Raw genomic sequence first — 19,789 nt, forward strand, 5'->3', positions numbered from 1 at the left:
CTCCTTCGAGCACCCCTGGCCAGTTGACTGTGTGGGTCCTCGCCTGCTCTCTGGCTATCGCTAGTGTCTACACACACACTTGCCATAGTCAACACACTAGCCAGTTCCATGCCACCACCCTCCAACTTTCCATTATGTGTGGCTGCTGGGGATGTGGGGACATACTGACTGTGTTCTGGGACATTGTGGGTGAAAGTGGGATGCCAACCAATGGCACAGATTCAGCCACTGACAACCCCACCTGTGCCTCACTATGATCACCATCATCACCAGAGTCTGCTAAGACACTGACATCGGGTTGTGAGGGTGAGAGACCCCAACCTCCATGTTCACCTGTGAGGGGAAGACAACATATGTAAATTAATACCTGCACTATAATGTTTTCTGGTAAATACACACACACACACACACACACACACACACACACACACACACACACACACACACACACACACACACACACACACACATGCAAACACACACACACACACACACACACACACACACACACACACACACACACACACACACACACACACACTCACTCACACTCACACACATGCACACACACAGACACATACAGCTAATGTGGCAAAAAAGCATTATACAGACCACACAATTTCTGAATGATGACATGCACAACACATAATCAGACCACAACAGACACACTCTGGACAGGCCCTCAACAACATGTAGTGCAGCTATGTCTACTTAATGGTGCTACTAATATGCACCTCTGATATACGTTAGGAGTGGTAGCATGTGATGGTCCTTCACCTAAGGCACACTGCACCCGTATGCACAATAGTGATGTACCCCTGTATAGCACAGTGGCAACACCTACAGAAATGTATGTTCCAGTATGTTAAAGCTCCACCAGATAGACTCCTGTGATGACCATTGAGATGCACTGTGATTAACCCCACCACAAGTGAACATGCATATATTGCAATATGGCTAAGAGTAACAGTTGTGTACATGAAAAAATGCATGCCCTTAACATGCCTAGGGTATTGGAGAGCCACAACAAGACATTTCCATACTCTCCAGCTTCAGGCAGCTGTTCTCCAACCAGACCAGGGGGACATATGTTGTTGTGCGGGATAGGTATTTTCAGCACACTCACATTGGTACAAGATAAATGATGCATTTCTGAACATGTACTGTACAAGTTCTGATACTACGCTATTTGCTGTCCTTCACAATACATGTGCACTTGTGTACATTACAAAACCCCACTCACAAATGCAGTTTGACCTGACATATGCATCCAGATACTCCAAGGATGCCAGTATGAATGATACAGTATTGAAGTGATGTCCAGTGAGGCCTTACCTGGATGCTACTCGCCTGTTGACTGTGTGCCATCCACCTCCACAGCATAGGATTTTATGGTTTCCTGTGGTGCGGTGGCTGCCCCAAGGTCAACAAGGAACTCCTCTGATCCAGCACCCCTACCTGCCAGCACCTCCACCTGGCCACAGCTCAGCCCTGGCCAGTGCATCAGTGATTTGCTGGGCATAGTGTGTGCCTGTTGTGTGTATATAGGTTCCCCATGTCCCCAGTGGCGTACCATGCTGCCCCCTAGGGTGTCCACAGGGTCTGTCCACTGTCGCACCTGCTGTGTCCTGTGTGACAGTGTCATGGCATCTAATGTGTGATGCCAGTCTCAGCATCTGAAAATGGTTCCTGCCATCTCAGCATCTGTTCCTGCCAAATAATAGACATGCCACTACAAATACATGCAGACCTCAACACAGGAAAGAATATTATTTACAGATTCTGAACAGATTTATTTACAGATACTATCCATGTTTACCCCCACTATCTCTATCCCCATAATCTATCAATCATATCTGTGCCATCTATCGTAAAGTATGTGTGTGACACAACAACACACACAACTGACATTACAACATTGTTTGCACTCCCCCTGATGTTTGTTTCAAATCCAATCCCATTCATTTAATCCTTCATTCCTCCATTCATCTTCACATCAGATGGCATGCAATGAGAACTTCCTATGCACCAGGACATACCACTCATTCAGACACTACTGTACACCTATAGGCTATGAGCTAAAACCCTCTTCCTTTTTTGTCATACATACAAGAAGAGTCACTGTACAACACTATACCACAGGTCCCACCCATCTCACCATTGCTGCTGTATAAGTGCAGTGCATGTCATGCTCCACTCTTTTACACAACACAACACACACACACACACACACACACACACACACACACACACACACACACACACACACACACACACACTTGGTGAGTGACCCTGGTTGACTGGGCAGCTTGGATGTGTGTCACAGACATTCCCTATGGGGAATGGGCACCTGTCCACATGCACACAGATGGCTCATATCTACACCTTGTTGGGTAAACTGGTCAACTGGATGGTTAATGGTTAATGGCACATCCACTATCACTCTTAGTTGGATGGGGACAGTTGGATGGCTACCTTGCATGATAGCATTGGGTAGCATTGGCTAACGTGATATGGCTGTCATGGCTGACCAGACTACAGACCTGTAACCTGCTATGTACAATGGAATATGTAAGTGGCATGTCTGCTGCTGTTGACTGTTGTGTTATGTGTCTGCTCATTCATTGCTGGGTTTCATTTGGGCATTACAGTGGGCAGCAGTACACGCTCAAGCCCTCACAAATATAACAGGTGACAAAATAGGTGGGTGGTTTCCCACACACCCCAAGCAATATCCTATACCAGGTCATTACCAACACCATTACCTGGTGCTGGCAACCAGAGGTCAATTCCTCATTGGTCAGAGGTCAGATCTGCAATCAAGCTAATCACCCCACATCCCATCCCCCCACCCCCCAATTAGAAAACCACCAAAAAAAAAAAACATCCATAGCCAACTTCTTCTTCTTAAGACAGAAGTGGCAAACTTCATGACGCACATGCAGACGGACAATAGAGGTGCGACTACTGAATCCTACACAAATGCACTTTATAAGCACTTACACAAGTGCATGGATCAGGCTATCCCTAATAGAACCAAGATGCTATCCTCCAAAAAAAGGAGGCCAATCTGGTGGTCCTCTACCATAAACAAACTCTACATCAGAATAAATAAACTGTTGCAAAAAATAGTAAAATCCTAAGACTGGAGGAACTCCCTGGTCAACCTCAGTAAGAAGCTGAGATCCCTCATAAAATCCTCCAAAGCTAGTAAAGAAAACAAAATTGCCACTGACTCTAAAGACAGCCATAAAGCATTCTATAGCTATGTCAAGAATCTCAATGGCAACACTCATGTCTGCTCTGTGTTACAGCACAATAGCACTAAATATACAGAACCAACTGATATTACCAACATCCTGGCAGATAGGTTCAGTGCTAACTTTACCCCCTCTCACCCCCTAGAGGGCCATCTCTATACCGGAAGAATGCAAAGTTCCTGTAATCATGGCTGCACAGGTAAAAATACACTCTCCAAAGCCAAGAACACAGCATCCATGGGACCTGACAATATCCCAGGCTGCATTCTTCATGAACTACAGAACGAACTGGCACCCTAACTAAGTACCATGTTCAATCATAGCTTCACCTCAGGCTTTGTGCCCACTGAATGGTGCACCGCAATAGTTATCCCACTCCACAAAGGGGGAGCCATGACGGACCCCGGAAACTACCGCCCCATTAGCCTGACAAGCCTGGTCTGCAAGGCCATGGAAAGTATCATCATGGAACTCATAAACAAAGACATTGGTAATCTCCAAACTCTGGACCCTACCCAGTTCGGTTTTGTAAAGGGCAGATCATGTCTCCTAAACCTTATAGACTTCTTTGAAGCAGTCACCAAAGCCATAGATGAGGGTAAAGTGGTTCACATAGCTTATCTAGATCTCGTCAAGGCTTTCGACACCATCCCCCTCTCTGGAATTATCGATAAGCTCACTAAACTAGGTATAAATCCCTATGTCACAAGATGGGTTGCCAACTGGCTCACGGACAGAACCCACACTGTGAAATTAGCAGACTTCAAATCCGACTTCAGACTAATGACAAGTGGAGTACCACCGGGTTCAGTCCTGGGTCCTCTCCTGTTTGGTATCTACTTCTTTGAAGTACAGGCTAACACAGAAGGTCTTTGGCTAACAAAGTTTGCAGATGACTGCAAACTAAGAGCCATAATTGAAACTCCTAATGATGTGGACTTACTACAAAAGGGCATCACTAAGACAGACGCCTGGTGTCAAAGCCATGGCCTGAAGCTCAATGCCAAAAAGTGCATTGTCATCCGCTTTGGTAAAAACTCTATACTAGTCTACTTAACACCAAAAGTGTGATAAGAGACCTTGGGACACAGGTGGACAGTAGTCTCTCCTTTGATAATCACATCATCACAGTGGTCAGGAAATCCTTCTACGTGGCTCACCTCATCACAAAAGGTTTCTCATCCAGAGAAAAGAGGTCATTGTTCCCCTCTATTCATCACTCATTAAACCCATTATAGAGTACAATGCCCCTTTTGGTATGCACCTCACAAGACATCTACAACAACTGAAAAGGCCACAGAAATACCTCACAAAGAGAATTGCTGGCCTCAAACAGATGCCCTGCACAGACCATCTAAAAAAACTCCAGCTTTACTCCATTGCATGTCGCCTACTCAGAGGCGATCTCTGCATAACATACAAAGCTATGTGAAACCCAGAGCTGTTGGACATGCTCCACTTAAAGAAATCCCAATCCCTCTGAGCTACACACTCTAGGGACCTAAACCTTGTCACCACAATAAACAGAACATGCTGGAGGGATATATTCCTGTCCCAGAGACTTCCCATACTCTGGAAAAGACTACCTATCTATGTCAAACAGCTCCTCATTAGCACTCTTCAAGAAAAATCTTGATGATTGGATTGGAAATATGAAATTCTCCCCAGGGATCACTTCTGTGGCTCTGCTTGACATGGGCACAGGAAAATAATTTGCTTGGGTGGCAAAAGCCAGGGTTCCTTTTTGGCTAGGCTTATATAGGCCTTAGGGCTAATGGCCTGGTACTTACCTATGAACCTATGAACTCCTACAGGTGCATGTGGATATTCCAGGAACATCTGAGATACACAATAACTAAAATCAGTGCATATGTTTTGTAGGGTGACCTCCTCATAGGTGTCTGACATCTTCAGCACCCAGATGTTTGTGGAATGTATACATCTACTTAAAGATGTAGACCCCCCCCGCCAAACAAATATGTATTACCGCACACCAACTGAACAATACATGATATTTGGCCACATAGTTTGGGGAATGTGTCTGTGGCATGCCAGGCCCCTGGGGGCACAGTGAGGGTACCTAGGTATCTGGTACTGTATCCATTCCCTTATGTTGTATGCTCAGTATGTACACAGTGCTGCTGCTGACCCAGTGCCAGCATCCACCCACTACTATTACCTATGACTTGCTGTCCTGCTGCAGCGGTCACCAGGAATGCTAGCCATAGGAGTAAGGCAATCAGATACAGGTGTGGAGTACACACTCATCTAGGCAAACTATGTCAGGAATGGTCAAGGAGACCTGAGAAATCTGTGAAATAACCCTGTATGTCATTCTCAAACTGAGTGGGGCTCAATGACGGCACATGCTGTGATATGCCATCTGTATCCATCAGTACGTAATGTCATTGTGACCCCCCCCCCCTGCACTAGCCCAATCATCAGGGAGCCTAAATACTCGCCACTACCACATGCACAAAATGGCATATAACAAGTACACCCACATTAAAGTACAATTACCATTCAAAGCACACAGAGGTAATAGTCAGTGTGGGGATCATTTTTCCCTCTCTCTCTCCACATCCCCAATGACATTCTTCACTGGCACAGCTGTGAGGTTAACATCTCAGCAGAGCACTCAATCTGAAACATCTGTCAGCCTCTCTGTCCAACCAGTACTTCATGTCCATTTCCACGTAACTGACACACACACACTTTGTTATTAGAGTTTTGAATCACACACACACCGACACACACACACACACACACACACACACACACACACACACACACACACACACACGCACACATGCACGCACGCACACACACACACACACACACACACACACACACACACACACACACACACACACACACACACACACACATGCACAAACACACGCACACATACACACTCCAGGTAAAGTCTGGCACAACTTTGCTACCTATGGGCCCTTCAGCCCAGACTTTAGGTAGTTCTGACTGCCACAATCCATCTCTTTAACCACTACTGTAAGGACCTCAACAAAAGGTGACAAATCGTTCTGTGTGATGAGCCTATTAGCAAAATGGTAAGTGTGACCAAGGCTATTAGAGTGAGCTATACAGTGTCACCACATGCATATGCAAGTACTCTATGAGCTGTCTTAGTGCTATACAGATCAGACACAATGACAAGGTTTAATGGCATGTGATAATAACTAATAAAGGATCAAGAGAATACTCTTTCAATGAAGTAAGGTATGAGCTCAGTATACAACATACAGTTTAACAAACACTTCTGCACCAGTTGTTTACCATGCACAGAACCTATATAGATCTCTTACATTTGTAAGACAAGGTTATGTATCATAGTAGTATTCACAAGTGACATATGAATATTTACAACATCCCAAGTAGCTGGCCTGGCAGTGTCATAGTCAGTGTTGTACAACAGACACACCAGTAGTAGTCATATGTGAGCTGACTTTGCTGGGATAACTCATGGGCCAGAGATGTGATCTATGTCTCTGCAGGCAGAGCCATCAGAAATGGCTGTGTGTGCTGAACAGCAACATGTCAGTCCAGCAAGTCTTATTGAGACCTATTGTTTAACTTCCTATTTCCCACAATTGCTTCCCATCTGTATTCCATTACATGCTTTATTGTTTGACATACCTGTTGTGCTGTAGTGTTTCCTCAGAGTACTCCAGTGGTTTAGGTTTCTGTAGTTGCAGGCTATCTTTTCATACAAAAGTTCAGACCTGTTTTGCATAGGCAGCAGCTTGCTTTATGTAGGTAATGCTCATGAGCAGGTGATGGCCTGTGCACCAATGAGTGTGTCCCACTTGTTAATTGCATCCAGAGCAGCTGTGTTGTTTTCCAATGGCATGGCAACACGGTGCTATAATTAAGTCCTTGATCTGGGCCTTGCCCCTTTTCCTTGCCTGTGAGGAGAACATTTTGGAGGTGTGGGAGCTACAGCATCACAGAGTGTAAGTGAAAATGCTGTCCACTATTTGGATTGATATGCTATGTCCACAGTTTTGCGTGCTATGTCTGCATACCTGTCAACATATTAGCACAAGAAGTGTGGAGAAAGCCCAACAAAATGGGAGACAAAGCTTGTAAGTATGGCTGTTATACAGTTAGAAACTTGCAAAAGTAACAGTGTTTGTTTGGACATGCATTTTCTGAGTGATTTGATGTCTGTCACTGATATGTATATAACATACCTCTCAAATGTCCAGATTTTCACAGAAAGTCCAGAGGTTTACCTCTTATGTTGGGCTGTTCCTCATACAATTGTTTTTTTTTGACTAATCACTAGGATGATCTGAGGACTGAAGTCCCTAAATAATGACACACATTTGTGTTTCAGACTTCATATCCTTCAGAAAATTTATGTTAAATCAAACCCTGTCGCTCCAGCAACTTTTTCAGTTTATAAGACCAATATTTATAATATGTCCCCATTTTGGGGCCTCTATCCCCCAAGTATGTCAGTTTTTGTCCATATTTCTTGCACTAAGAGGTTGAGAGGTATAGTATATCATTATTTAGTGACTTCACTCCTGAAATCATCTCAGTGATTTAGCACAATACCAGGAATGTTATGAGAAAGAGGCCATAAATATGGGCCCAAACCCTGGACATTCTGTGTATATCTGTGCAGGTGAGAGTTATGAATGTCTGGTCATTGTTAACAGACTTTCAAGACTGTGCAGCAGTGGAGTGTGTAAATGTGTGTTGGGCTCAGTAGGGAGAGGGGCAGATGTGAGTGTCATAGATCCTTTTATATCTGACTGTGCATGCTGCTACAGTTGCTGGTGGTCTACCAGCTGTATATGTTTGTAGGGGCAGACTGAGACATGCCCCTTAAAACCTCAGGATCCCATGTACACTGTGATTTGGGGCAGTATATATAGGAGTAGTGTGTGACTGGCAATCAGGATATGTTTGTTAAACCAGTTGTTATACTACAGAGGTAAGTTGGCTTACTGGTATCTTGCTTATACTGTACTGCAAATGGTTCTGGGTAGCCTAATTCTCACCAATGTCTTTTTTTCCTGATCCTCTGACTGTAGCTTAGAAGGTGCTGGGTAAAATGCTTAGCAGATCAATGTTTTTTCCCTAATGTTACATGACTGCACTCATACCTCTCAACTATCCAGATTTTCATAGCATGTCCAGATGTTTGGCTCATATCTTTGGTCTGCTCCCCATAACTGTTTTGGATTTCTGATAGATAACTAGGATGATGTTAGAATTGAAGTCACTAAATAATGAGAGGCATTTGGGTGTAAGATTTGATATATTTCAGAAAATATATGTTCAAACAAACCATGTTACTGTAGCAACTTTCTAAGCATATATAATCAATAATAAAAATGTCCCTATTTCTGGGCATCCCCCTCCAGTTTATCAGGCTGTGTCCAGATCTCTTGCAATAAGAAGTTGAGTATATATATATATATATATATATATATATATATATATATATATATATATATATATATATATATATATATATATATAAAACATTATTAATTCCACAAGTATTTTCCCTAATGTTGGATGACCATCCTGCATGATATATTTACTGAAGCATTGTGAGTTCTCACAGCTCATGTATGTGGAGTAGTGGTAGCTGCTGTGACTGGTGTGTACATGGTCCTGGGTGTAAGACTTGCCAGGGATGTGTATTGTTTCCCTTATGGTTATTTAGTGTAATGCATGATATGTTTGCAAAAGCATTACAAATTCCCACAGCTCATATGGTCTAGTGGCACGTTGCTCTAACTATAGTGCACAGGGTCCTGGGTTGGAGACCTGCCAGGGCTGGTTATATTGTTGCTGGGCAGAACAAAAGCATATTGAGACAGAGTGATTAAAGCAGTTTTAAGCAGTTGTAACTGGGTTTATGCAGGTTTGCGCAATGCTAAGCAATGCCAAAGGTGCTTAGTCCTGCTTGGCTTTGCTTGGAGCTGCTTATTCCCACTTAAACCAGTGCTAATTTCAAAAAAAGAAAAGAAAAAAGGGTAATAGGAAAGTGTTGAAATGGGGGAAAGCAGGAGGTAAAACATTAGGAAAAGCAGCTAGGGATGTGCAGGATGGGTGTAGGAAAGGACCATAGGTCTACATTTCTTCTGCAGCAACAACAGTGAATGATATGGAAAATTTGGAGTTTACAGCCTCACACCCCACAGGGAGGGCTGTTGGAAAAATACATTTGTAGACTAATTTGAGAGTAGATTGATTTACTTCACTGTACATGAGGGCAAAATGTAGATCTATGTATGGGGCAATGATTCTTTTGTGGGACAGATGCCCTTTTCTTTAAGGTGAGAGTAGGACATTGGGGAACAGCTGTAGGTATGTTTGGGGAGGAAGGTTGGATAGTATAGGTGGCATTCGCAGATAGACAAGACACACAAGACAGCAGACAGAGGTGGTATATGACACATGAGGTGGGTAAACACCTTGGACAGGGAGGGTGGTTGGGAATCAGAAGCCCATGAACCCCCAAATGGATACAGTGGGACTGAGATCCCCACCCATAGCCAGTCACCACTGCACCTTTACATCCCCAGAGGTGGCTGTGCTGGAGGCTGGACAACAGCAGCAGACTGACCCTCAAGGTGCTCCAGTCTGCCCTCAATCTGGTGCAGGTGTACATCCAACTCTGAGTGGATGACACTGCACACCATACCCCGGAACTTCCTGTGGGTGACCAGTTCCTCTCCGCAGCCAGGGGAGGGATGAGCCCCATCCCCTGAGGCAGTTCCACCCAAGGGTGGTGTAGGACCAACAGAGAGGGCAGTTCCGAGTTGGGTCCCAGACGTCGTGAGGCACAGTGCCATAGCTAGATGAGGTGAGACAGGTGGATTAGCCGGGATTGGCCTTCCCAAATGTGCTATGGTGTTGAGGTTTTACAAAATGTATTGGTTAGTCATGAACAAAACATTTCAAAATTAGTTATAATGGCATGCATGGGTGTTCCAATTAACCCAGAACAGTGGCATTCACACAATTGCATAGCAAACAGAACATATGCATATATGGAATAACAATCTGAATTTTAACAGCATGCCAGTTAAATGTGTGGCAACAGGCCACCAATAATAGTATTTGAACAAGGTATGTTAATATGTAAACAATTAAATATCTTAACTATAATAGAACACAAGTCCCAACATTAGATTTTGAGAACAACATACCCGTAGTATATGGATAATAATTATTGATGCAGATAAGGGTTGGGGGTAGAGAAAAAAAGTCCATTAACAACTTTATAGGCTTCTATTTTTCACAACAGTACTGCTCAATACTCTACAGGTCCGCCCTCACTTTACATCTACTTGTGGCCCATAGCTTCTGTAGCACATACATAACTCTTAAACTGTCAAGCTGGAATGGTATGGGGAATCGTGTGAGTACTCTTAGTACATGACTGGAGGGGACTTGTACATGTCAGTGTTACATATATGACTAATGAGGTGTAGCCTGCACTGATGTTATCTGAGTGTGCTACTGGCATTCTTCAACTAGATTCAAATCTGTGTCCAAGGTTATTGCCAACAGTGATCACTAGCTGTGAGAGCGTGACACTTGAGAGACATGTTTCAGAAAGAGTGCATGGTGTATGTACCTATCCTGCTGTCTTTTGCAGGCATGTGGTTGGACACTGGAACATTTGGACACAAATTTTATTAGGATACACATCATACAGCTACTACAATCATTTATTTACATGTAAAACCTGTGGAGAAAATATCTGTTAACACTACCTGACATTTGTACACATATTCAGGATTACTTGACTGTAAATATTCGCACATCTTAGTTCCACTGTGTGGATTCAAATCGTGGTCTGTGTGTGCAAAAATGAAAAACATATATATTTCTCAACACACTGAGCTACTGGCAAACCGCTATCATTTGCTTGACTTATTTCTGCTTAATACTCACTTGGTAAGACAGTCTGACCTTGTAATCTAAGTGGAGTGTCACCAAAGACTGTATTGACAGTTGAATATACATGTCTGACAGAAAGTTCTTGTACTGTGTATTAATCCTTTGAAAGCAGATGTACACATTTAACCCTAGTAGATATGAATATGTGTGATCTGTACAGAGTATAGCAGGGTGCTGGATTGCATAGCCAACATGTATACATTTGGACATCATATATTTGCAGTCCCCACCTATTATACTTTCATACTTGCCTGCATCAGCATACCCACATTCAGGAATACATTGATATGAAATGCAAAGGTTAACACAAGGCAATGCTGCAGGGGACACACTGTAATCCATTGCACATTAAACAAGGTTCAGATATTAGTGCAGGACATATTTCATATTTCATTTATATCTTGCTTTACACGTTCTATTTCTTCAACAACAAACCAGATTAAACACAACAGTTTGTGGTATACATCTTTATTTGATTAGCATGACACAGTGCTTTCTTACAGTTGATATTCTACATTCAATACTACTGCATATACTGTAGCTCAATATTGGTCTGACAAACTTTTTATTTATTCAGTACACTCAGAACACACTATACCTACTAACAGTAAACAATGTACTCCTTTTTATTTATTACACTATATACTGCAAGAAAAACTGTACTTACCAGACTCTCTTTGCAACCTCGCCAGTCTGTCAGCATGGGCCTCATGATTGCTAGCTCTCTCCTCTGTAGCTGTAGGGGAAAAACATTAAGCATACATGTCTATCTCTTAGGCTAAATTTTAGTACTAATATGGGTAAGATACTTACTACTGGGTCATTACCATCTCGAGCTTCTTTGATCCATTGGGCCAAGAGCACCCCCTTCCTATGTTTTAGTTCAGCATAATGATGCCATACCTGCTCACCAGTTCAGTGGATTGCAGTAGCACTGGTGAGATCATGTGCCAGACAGTCCCAGGTCTCTGCATTGTACTGTGAGCCCTGGCATTGGCTCTGCCACAGTCTGTGATCATGGTTTTTAACAAGGAGCCCAGCCATGGCCCTGGACTCCAAGATTCCCCAGCTCTGTGCCTGAAAGCATGCTCCCTCTCCAATGCCAGAAATAGTTCATGCAGAGATCACACTACAACAGGTTCTAGCTGTATTCCCACCTGTGCAGTTTAAATAAGGCCATGTTCCCACCCTTTGCTGTCACTGGACCATTTCTGAAAATGCTAAACATGGTGCAAAAACCTGCTAAGCTGAGTTGAGCAGTGCTTAAAGGGGAAAATGTTGAGAAGTGCTTAGTGGTGTGTAAATCCACTCAGCTGGCTGAATTCTGCTTAGAATGAGACTTCTAAGCAATGCTCATACTGGCTAAGCAGAGCTAAGCACTGCTAAGCATTGCTCAGTTTTCATTTTATAAAAGAAATTCAGAATTGCAAATTAATTAATCATTACTGACATATTGTTAAGTATATATCATTTACTTTACATGGCATCCCCCGTGTGCTTTCATTACACTGCCTTGGGGTGTGACTATACTGTATGGGATACTTGTGTTTACATGGGTGATTTCACGTTATATCCACTGACACTTCAATTTTGGACCAGCTACACTACCCTGGTTAACAAATATCAATTTCTACATCATTTAAGAAAATAAGAATTTAACAATGCTTTCCCATGTAAAAATGAAGGGCCTGTCTTGGTACTCGAACCGTGAACAATATCAATCACTACATCATTTAAGAAAAAAAAATTAACAATACTTTCCCATGTAATAAGTAAGAGTCTCTTTTGGTACTCGAACCATGAACCGCAGCATGCAAGGCAGAATTCTAACCACTATGCTATCTCACTGTTGATAATTTTTGCTATACATTTGTATTTAGCTCCTATAAGATGTTTAATCAATGCTGAGCAAAGTGCTACGACATGCAAACCCGCTCAGCTATGCTTAAACTTCACTTGTAAGGGAAAACAAATTTAATATAACCACTTTAATTACATATATTAATACTAATGCTGATTCATATTTGTAATGCACTACCTGTCATTCTATCAACTTTCTAAGTTTGTATGTGTAATATGTTTTAGATTTGCTCTATTTTGGGATCTTTGTCCCACATTTATTTCATGGCTTTATCCAGATTTGTAAGCAAAAAAGAAGGCCAGCACCAGGGACACGAAGCAAAAATTATTTATTGATATTACCAGACTGGTTTCAGCATATAGCTTTCTTCAGTGGTTATACATGGTCAGCAGTTCACAAAATGCATTTATATGGGATACCCAATTAGGCAATAATTGACATCATTTCCTGTAAGAAGAACAAAGATGAATAGTTCTTACAATGTGTTTCAAAATTTCTTGGTAGAAGAGGTTGAGGTGTGTACCTCTCAACTGTCCAGATTTTCGCAGACTATCCAGATGTTTGGCTCATATTTTTGTTTTGCTCCTCATAAAATTTGTGGTTTTCTGCAAATCAATGGAGTGATCTCAGAATTGAAGTCACTAAATAATGGCATACATTTGAGTTTCAGACTTCTAATCCTTCAGAAAATGTATGTTAAAACAAACCCTGTTACTCTATCAACTTTCTAAGTTTATAAGAACTGTACCTAAAATATGTACCTTTGTCATCCCATTTTGTTGCCCTTTGTCTGCATTTTTGGCACTAAGAGGTTGACAGGTATGGCTGTGCGTCTAAGTTCACACTTGTACTGTAAAGTGCCATATGGCACTTTGACAATGCAAGGGGTATGTTACAGTTCCTGTCACACACACCCAGCATTTCTTCCCATTGGCAATCCTGCTTTCAGTTTCCATGGACACTGAAAGCATTGTAAAGTGCCATACGGCACTTTCACAATGCAGGGGGTGTGTGACAGTACCTGTCATACACACCCTGCATTTATTTCAAGTCCTACTACCTATTTCAGTGTCCACAGACACTGTTTTACTGTTATTAGTTGCTTTCAGTGTCCGCGGAGAGTGCAGGGGGTGTGTTAGATCTGCAAGCTGCACTCATTCAGTGTTTGTGTCTGCAGATCCATCTCAGTAGCACACCTTCATTAATATGGAAGGTGCACTGCTGAGAAGGAGATGCAGACGTGAATGCCATTCACTCCATGTAGGAATAACATTATTCCTACATGGAGTTTATTGAATCCTGGCGAAGGACTTTTCCTCAGATCTTTGCAGATCCTGGAAGTCATAAAACAATAAAACACTTCCAAGACAATACAGAAAACTTCTCAGCACAGACATTGTGTCTGTTGCTGCACTGAAACTGAACTATAACATCTTTTTTATGGCCCAGTGATAAAGTAGTTTAATTTCAGCTATTTTTCTGAAGTTTTGCAAGTTAACCTTCTGTATTACAGTTTCGCCTATTAAAAGATATACATTTAAACAGTTACAATAGTGTATGTACATTTCTGCTGTATTCTAGTAGGGTACACTGTGGATACATTTCAAACAGCACTTTGTAAAATACCTCTTCAGCACATGTCTGTACAAACCATCTTATATGACATACAGCTCTAATACATTTGTAACACAAACATCTTATATGCATCACGTTGATATTCACAAATGGCATATAATTATTTGCAGAATTCCAGCTAGCTGTGCTGGCAGTACCTCCTTTGTCCCATTTCTCCCACCTCGAAGACTCAAATGACCCTTGAGAAACATTGATTTAGAAGGATGATCCTATCTGGGAATACATTACCCCATTCTGGCTGTCTTGACATTGCTAACCCCAGTACAGTGTTGAAATGTCCTATCATATGCCTGCAGCCCTAGGCTCCACCATAGTAATCTGGGATTTTGCCTGCTGGATCCCTGTAGCCATGGACCCCTCCAGGCTCTTCCTGCCTTCTACTGAAAATACTTAGCACCAGGGCCTCCCTATCATGGTAAGGTTTCATCATGCTAACATGGTACAGTTTGTGCCCCTGGCTCCTGCCTAGAAGTTCTACCATGTAGTTAACATCATTGACCTTCCTTACCTCTTTTAAGGATCCCTCCCAAGCTGCTGCAGCTTATTGTGTCTGACAGGAATGAGAACCATAACCTGCTGCCACACAGCATAATCTCTAGCCCAAGCATTCCTGTCATACCAGAACTTTTTCTGCTGTTAGGCTTGAGCCAGGTTCTCCTGGGTAAAGCCCATGAGTTCCCTGAGCCTTGTCCTGAGGTTTAGGACATATGCAACAACAGACTCCTTGTAGGATTTGCACTCACCCTCCCACACACATCACAAATCAAATCTAGAGGTCCCCTCACCCTATGCCCATGCAGCAACTTAAAGAGTGAAAAACCTGTGGATTCCTGGGGCATCTCTGTGTAAGAAAAGAGCAGTTGGGGCAGATATTTGTCCCACTCCTTCTTAAACTGGTCTACAAATGCCCATAGTATGGACTTTAATGTAGAGTATAATCTATCTACAAGACCATTAGTCTGGGAGTGATAGGGGGTGGTCTTTAGGTGCTTTATCCCACAGCACTCCCACAGACAAGCCAGCAGGTCTGATGTGAAATTGGAACCTCTGTAAGTCAGTATTTTTTTTTGCAAAACCTACCCTGCTGAAAATCTCTAACAAAGCATTTGCCACCTTTGCTGACTCAGCTGAGAACAGGGACACAGCCTCAGGGGATCTGGTAGCATAATCTACTACTACTAGGATATACTTCTTCCCTGTGGAACTTGGGGTACTCAGAGGCCCCACAATATTCATAGCTCCACTCTGAAATGGCTCTTCAGTCACAGACAAAGGCATCAAGGGAGCCTTGACCTTGTTTCCTGCCTTGTCTACCTTGCACTGCTCACAGGTCTTGCAGTACCCTGTTACATCCCTGAAAATTCCAGGCCAATAAAAGTTCTGCATAATACATCTCTTTGTACACTTTATGCCCATATGATCTGTAAAGGAAATCTCATGGCTATGACTAGAAGTGCCAGATGGTAGGCTCTAGACACTACCAACTGCTGTAGTCTCTCACCCTATAGCCCTCCCTCAGGGGCCCACTCTCTATACAGCAACCCTTTGCCCTTGTATACAGATTCCCCTTTTCCTTGACAATCAGGTGCCTTACTGGCTACCTCCCTCAGGCCTTGTAATGTAGGGTCTGAGAGCTGAGCCTGTCTCAACTCTCTGTCTTTGTAACCCTTCCCAACTCCCCTTCCACAGTGTCTGGTATTCTCTGACAGCGGTGCCTCACTGTCAGCCTGGGTACTAATACTCGCCACTGCTCTTGCAGTCACTCTGTCCAAGGCAACATCAGTACCCACCAGCAACCGTGGCTTACTTTCAGTCTCACTGCTACAGGGTAACTCCCTTTCTGAAGTAACCACAACAACAGTCCTGGCTTCAAGTCTGCAGTCTGTCAGGTTCCCCCCAGGCTGCCAGACTCACATGATTGTCTCAAACCCTGACTGTGTGCAACTGTATGCACACAAGGTACTGCATTACCAAAATCATTCCCTATCAGGACATCTGCAAGGATATTTTTAAACACACCTACTTGTTTGCTTTGTTTTACACCTTCCCAGTAAAGATGAACCCTAGCTAAAGGTATTTGGAATGGGGTCCCTTCTAAAGCTCTGACTGGAGTAGACTGCTCAAGCAAGTAGTGCTCCTCTTTAACCATTGCAGGCTTCATAATGGTAAGATCAGAGGCAGTGTCTGTCTTAGCAGTGGCCTGTTTCCCATCTACTAAGATAGGTTATAACCTCATGGTAGATTGGTACACTTGTTGTCTCCAGACAACTTACTACTGGCATTCTGTCATTCCCACTTACTGGCTCTCCAGCCTTTTGTTCTCCACCTTGCCTCTGTGGACATCTATATGCTACATTGCCCCACTGGTTACATTTAAAACATTTAACCCTGGATCCTGGCCATGTACCTTAACTAGTGGCTTCACCTCCTACTGGTGAACTCTGTTGAAGTGGTTTAAGCTGCCCACCATGGGTTCCCTTAAAACCATGATCTGCACTGGGTATCCCTTTCCTGTGCAGTAATGCTCTGATTGCTAGGTATAGATCTTTCTTTTTCCCCAACTCATTTGCAGTATTGCATTTCCTATCTGCTAACCAGATTCTCATGTCCGCAGGCAAAGTGCTAAGGGCTTGTTCCCTCATCAACAGGTCTGCCAGCCCTTCAAAAGTGGTGACTTGGCAACTCACCCATCTATGAAAATAAGCGCTTAACTCAGCAATATATTCACAAACACTTTCACCTGCCTTGTGTCTATGCTCAAGAAACTATTTTCTATAGGCTTTAGGTGTTACCTTAAAACACTCTAATAAACAATTTTAACAGCATTAAAATTTAAGCAATCAGGATCAGACAATTTAGAAACAGCAGTTACAGCTTTACCATGGAGTAAGGGAGTCAGGAAGTGTACCCAGAGCCCTTTGTCAACATTATATTGTTTACATACCCTTTCAGACATATGAATAAAACTATGAAAATTATCACCCTCTATAAATTATGGAAGACATTTACTGACCTTTGCTACTTCTGAGGTTCAGTTACTCCCTTCCCATTACCTCCATGACCCTGGTGAAGAGTTAGGATCTCCTTTTAATTTTGCCTCTGCCTGTCCTTTTCTCAGCTTCCAGATGTCTCATTTTCTCATTTTCTTCAGTCTCCAGATGCCACAGTCTCTTTTCTGATTCTATTTCCAAATGTTTGGCTTACATTTCAAGTCTCTTTAACTCCAGATGGATTTTTAAGTCCTCTGTGGAAAGGTTGAACTGTCCATTTTCTGAGAGTTGTACATCCTCAAGACCAGTCTGGTTGCCCTCCTGGTTGCTGGCTTGTGATGCAGCAGTGACTAAAGCTGCAATCATTTCACTTTAGTCAGGTTGCCATGCACCAGCCCTTTGGCCTGGTATATCTCAGACAACTGGCTCCTTGTCAGCTTTCTATACTCCTCTGCTGACATCCTTGCCTGCTCTCTCTGGCTAACTAAACTATCAAAAAATAAATAAAACTAACCATTGAGATGTGAAACTCTGAATGTTCACTGTCTGAGTGATTGAGAGTAGAACCACCTTCTTTATTGACCACTGTTTACAGATTACAGGAGTTCAGTCTCCACACCACTGAATACCAATATGTGATGTGGTGATCCCACCACTGCCAGCCAATAAATATGATGCCCCACAACTGGCAACAATAATCAAGAAGCCTCAATCCTCACCACTGGCACCAGTGAAGGATGTACACTGGGAAAATGACAGGTGCACACACAGTATTTTCAGATGCAGCTCTCTGCATCAAATGCAGTTTTCCTTAAGAGCACACAGAGTCCATAGTCAGTCCAAGGCTGGCTTCTCCCTATTTCTCCAAATCCTCAATAAGACTCCCCACTGGCACAACTATACAGCAGAGATCTCAGCTGAGTGGCCAAGCCAAGACCTCCAGCACCCTCTCTGTCCAACACACACACACACACACACACACACACACACACACACACACACACACACACACACACACACACACACACACACACACACACACACACACTCACACCTGAGAAGGCTAACACAGGTTCACTAGCTATGCCCCCTTCTGCCCAGACTATACGTTAGTTATTACTGCCACCAGCCAACTCTTTATCAGCTACTTTAAGGCCCTTAACAAATGGTGTCCAATCTTATTGTGTAATGTTACAATTAATACAAATGGCAGTTTGACCAAGAGAAAGACTATTAGGTGTGGCCTACACAGTGTCACCAAATAAATATGAAAGTATTCCCAGAATTTAAATATCTCTAGACAGATCAACCACAATGAAAGATTTAAATATATTTCATAAAAAATAAGAAAAGAACAAGACCATACTAAATATACATTTACAGTAACATCAGAATTCAAAATCAAAGTAAATATTTAAAACAAAATTACAAGACAGTCTCAAATAAATAAAGGAAAATCTCTAAGCTAAGCTTTGCTCTATTCCTGACTATATCTAAGAGAATTACTATACTCTAGTACACTTACTTAAATAGAGCAGTAAGGCAGATATGGTGAATATATCCTCTAGCTGATGTTGTCAGGTCAAAGACAGAATACAGAATGCAGAGTCTCTCTCAGAGAGTTCTTAAATTAATATCTCAAATATTACTGATGGGATAGCTTGCAGAATGACATAATTTCTTGTCATCTGACTCTATCCCAGGTAAACCCCCCACTGCTGCAAGCTAGGAGTATTTAGCATCTATCTGTAAAAATACATACACAAGGGCTTTTCCTCAGATTTTTGCAGATGCTGGAAGTCATAAAACAATAAAACACTTCAAAGACAATACAGAAAACCTCTCAGCACAGACATTGTGTCTGTTGCAGTATTGAAACTAAAAGATAACTTTTTTATGACCCAGCCATAAAGTAATTTAATTTCAGCTATTTTTCTGAAGTTTTGCAAGTTAACCTTCTGTATTACAGTTTCCCCTATTAAAATATATGCATTTAAACAGTTACAATAGTGTATGTACATTTATGTTCTATTCCAGTAGGGTACACTGTGGATACAGTTCAAACAGCACTTTGTAAAATACCTCTT

Source organism: Protopterus annectens, chromosome 5.part1 (assembly GCF_019279795.1).
Source record: "Protopterus annectens isolate FY-2018-M chromosome 5.part1, PAN1.0, whole genome shotgun sequence".
Lineage (NCBI taxonomy): Eukaryota > Metazoa > Chordata > Ceratodontiformes > Protopteridae > Protopterus > Protopterus annectens.